The following is a 4,719-nucleotide window of genomic DNA, read 5'->3' on the forward strand; positions in this document are numbered from 1 at the left end:
AAAAAAAAAAAAAAATCAACCTTTATACTGTATCTACTCTCTTTTTTTCTCTTATCTTGAGATTGTATCTAAGAATGATCCTGTTTCTGGACATAATTCCTTGGGTGGCTCAAACACTACAGAAACAGGTTCTAGGAGAAGGGACACTCAGGCAGAGAGAGGACATGCAGGCAAAATGAGCCCAGCATCCAGACCACATGGAAACACATAAGTTACTCTGATCTTGTGGTTAGCGGTCCAGTGCTTATCCTAAAGTGAAGGCCACACCAGGACTCCAGAGATATCTAATACTGCAAAAAATCACCTTATCAAACAAAAACTCTTCCAAAATGTCTCTGGAGTCTATAGGAAATACTTTGTCAGGAAAACGCAATGCAAGGGGAAAGCTGTTGATTTTCTTAGTACTTGCTTGTTGTTGTTGTTAAGTGTCATTGAGTCAGTCCCGTGTCATGGCAACCTGTATAGTGATTCCTAGGAGAGGTTGATGGGTTTGAACCGCTGACCTTGCGGTCCAGTGAATTATCCTGCAGTGCCACACCAGGACTCCTAGCACTTGCTAGAAGGGAAGAAAAGCCATGGGGAAATCACCTGACCTTGTTTACCTCTTCTTCATCTACTATTTAGGGCTACTCTGAAAATCATTCTATGCTGTCTTTGTAAGGATTTTAAAAATTAATGCTAATATATGTTTAACATAGCATTATGATACTGAACAAGGCCTCAATAAAATGTTTGCCTTTAAAAAATGAGGTAATATATATGAAAATATTTTATCAGTACTAAATCTTACTTTTTTAAAAAAGTGATTTCCTAGATTCAAAAAAGAGGAAATAGACACAATACTCTCTTATAAATAATAAGGTACCTTAAAAAACAAACAAAGAACCATTACTGTGGGGTCAAGTCCGACTCCTAGAAACCCAGTAGAACAGAGTAGAACTGCAAGGTAAGATAGTAATATTGTGGAAGCTGACTGCCACATCTTTCTCCAGGACAGTGGCTGATGGTTTTGAACCACTGACCTTTCAATTTACAACTGAGCACTTTAACTACTGTGCCACCTCTGTAGGCACCTACTATGACTCTTTCCCTCCTGAAATATTGATATTACTGTTTCTCTTTAATGGTCTATTTGTTGTTGTTAAGTGCTGCCAAGACACTTTCCAATTCATAGCGACCCAATATAGGGCTTCCAAAGGGCAGCTAGAGGGTTTGAACTGTCAACCTTGTGGTTCACAGTCAATTGCTAATCGTACTGCACCACACCAGGAGTCCTATTTGGTCTTTCTATTTTGTCATGCTTAATGTAGTAGTTCCTGGTATGTAATAGTCCTGGTGTGGGCTGTAGGATAAGCCCTGGGCTGCTAACCACAAGGTTGGCAGTTCAAACCCACCAGTTGCCCTTCAGAAACCCTTTACCGAGTCACTATGGGTCAGAACCCATACAACCCTGCTTGCTGAAACAGAAGTGGACTTAAAATACATATTGATGACGATCAAAGAGTACACCCTTTGTATGGATTGCACCTCCGTGTAAAGAAAACAAAAATCCTCACCACTGGACCAATAAACAACATTCTTATCAATGGAGAAAAGATTGAAGTTGTCAAGGATTTCATTCTTCTTGGATCAACCATCAACACTTAGGGAAGCAGCAGTCAAGAAATCAAATGATGTACTGCATTAGGCAAATCTGCTGCACAAGACCTTTTAAAGTGTTGAAGAGCAAAGATGTCAGCTTGAGGACTAAGGTGCACCTGACCCAAGCCATGGTATTTTCAATAACCTCATATGCATGCGAAAGCTGGACAGTGAATAAGGAAGACTGTAGAAGAATTGATGCATTTGAGTTATGGTGTTGGAAGAGAATATTGAAAATACCAAGGACTGCCAAAAGAACCAACAGATCTTTGTTGGAAGAAGTGCAGCCGGGGTGCTCCTTGGAGGCCAGGATGGCCAAACTTCGTCTCTTATACTTCGGACATATTGTCAGGAGGGACCAGTCACTGGAGAAGGATATCATGTTAGATAAGGTGGAGGGTCAGAGAAAAGAAGACTCCCAACAAGATGGACTGGTAAACTGGCAGCATCAGTGGGCTCAAGCGTGGCAACAATTGTGAGGTTGGCCCAAGACTAGGCAGTGTTTCATTCTGTTATGCATAGGGTTGCTATGAGTTGGTACTGACTCGATGGCACCTAACAACTGTGGGTTGGAATCGACCCAACTGCACTTGAGAACAAAAATGTAGTAATACCTAAAAGTCACTTAGTATTTTCTGTGCAAGTGCACCATTGCGGAACTTAATAATCTAACTTGTATTTTGAAAGCAATATGAAGCCTTTAAGCACCAATGACCTAGTATTTTCATCTAGCTTTGCAACTTGTTATCTTCCAACATCAATGTTTCCATTGTCACTCTGCTGTTTCAGATAACAATGCTTTCTGGACACTTGCCTACTAACCATTTCAGAGATTAGGGTGTTTTTTTTTCTCCTTAGTGTACCACTGTGCTGATTCCCAGCTATACAGTTACCATTTGTAAATCAGTGGAGCAGGAAATTAAGGCCACACTAGCAGCCCTGCCTGTGGAATACCAATAACTATAAAGGTATAGGATCTCATGCTGCCTTGCTGTTGTCTAGCATAAATCCCGCTAAAACACTGTTCTTCCAAATAAGCATAATTATCTTCATGGCCAGAAGGAATAAATGAGGCACAGTAATAATCAAATTAGGATATAATGAAATAAATTTCCTGGGTTTTATAACACTGAAAGGAAGACCTGTTTTCAACGCTTTGTTTTCGTGTATTATTTCTTATGTTAATTGAGATTTGACCATCTCATCTATCTGTGTTTGTTTCCTAGGTTTGTTTTGAAGTGCAACGTGTTCTACCCAGATGATGTCTAGTAACTAGGAAACAAAACAAGGGAGAAAGTTAAATGATAGAGCAACTGAGCGAACTTATGGTTAGCTGCCATCTAATTGGCCCTAACTCATGATGATCCCATTCGAAATGCCATCCTGTACCATGCCATTTCATGATCAGTGATGGATTGGATTGGCATAATGCATAGGGTTTTCATTGGCTGATTTTTGGAAATAGATTACCAGGACTTTCTTCCTAGTCTATCATAGTCTGGAAGCTGTTCTGTAACCTGTTCAGCCTCATGGCAACATGCAAGCCTACACTGGCAGATGGGTGGTGGTTGTACTTAAGGTTCACTCAGGGCCGGGTTATCTAATAAACAAGGTAAATACCAGCTTACTTGTGCTTACTTATTAAGCTACAGTGAACGGTTTCACATAGGTTGTGGTGAAAAATGTGAAACTGTAGATCAGTAAGAAATGATGCATTAGTAAGTAAGCACAAATAAGCCCATGCTTACCTTGTTTATAGGAGCCCTGGTGGTGCTGTAGAATAAGCACTGGACTGCTAGATGTAAGGACAGCAGTTCAAATCCTCCAGCTGCTCTGTGTGAGAAAGATGAGGCTCTCTGTTCCCGTAAAGATTTAGTCTCAGAAACTCATAGAGTTGCTATGATTTGAAATCGACTCGATAGCAGTGGATACTAAGTAGGACCTTGCTTATTGGGTAATCTGACAGTGGGTTCATTGGCTGGAATCAAACCTGGATCTCCCACATGGAAGGTGAGAATCTCTCATGTACCACAATTACCTCAGAGTGAACTTGCTGCTGCTGTCTGCCGTGGAGCCGGTTCCAACTCATAGTGACCCTGTACAGGGTTTCCAAGGCAGTATATCTTTACAGGAGCAGAAAGCCTCCTTTTTCTCCCACGGAACAGCTGGTAGTTTTGAACTGCTGACCTTCCAGTTTGCAGCCCGATTCGTAACCACTACGCTACCAGAGTGAGCTTAGATTCGCTGTTTGTATGGAAGGGCCCCAGATTTGCCTGCTCTGTTATTTATATACATTCCTGCATCTGCTCTAGAGAACTGTCCATTAGAAAGGAACTACCAACGTGCCTGTATTCTGCCAGTCTGATTTGTTGTTGTTGTTCTTGTTGTTGTTTTGTGCTGTCGAGTTGATTCCAACTAATAGTGACCCTGTATAGGGTTTCAAGGAGCGACTGGTGAGCTTGAACCACCAACCTTGTGGTTCAAACTGGCTTTACAATCCAGCACATTAACCTGACATGCCATACCAGCACCATGCTTTACATGGCACTTATTCTCACCTCTCAAGAATCTAGGGCAAGCAAAGGAGACAAGTATATGTGTAACAAAATTTGGGGAATGACCCAATGTTCTCAACTCTAAACAGCTTTCTTAGCCATTTGATAATGCCTCCAAATGTCCTGGGATCAGGAAATAGTGATAGATTGATGTACAAGATTTCTGATGTGGAAAAATGATCCTACAGTCATTAAAACATAATATAATGCTACAATAATGGGAACTGTGTGGAAATGGCAAAAGAATCAATAGAGAGAATGTTGTTGTTAAGCGTCATCAAGTCTGTTCTAACTCATGGTGACCCTGTGTAGGGTTTCCAAGGAGCAGCTGGTGGATTTAAACTGCCAACCTTATGGTTCACAGTCCCTGATTAAATTCCAGTTGAGAAACTCATTTGAAAACTAGAAGGTAATACAATGAAAATGTAAACTAGTTTCACGGTCAAGGACTTTCTGACATAAAAATAATGAAGACACTAAATTTAAAACAATAATGCTATTGTTGTTGTTAGGTGCCATCGAG

This window comes from Chrysochloris asiatica, unplaced genomic scaffold, assembly GCF_000296735.1.
Source record: "Chrysochloris asiatica unplaced genomic scaffold, ChrAsi1.0 scaffold00172, whole genome shotgun sequence".
Lineage (NCBI taxonomy): Eukaryota > Metazoa > Chordata > Mammalia > Afrosoricida > Chrysochloridae > Chrysochloris > Chrysochloris asiatica.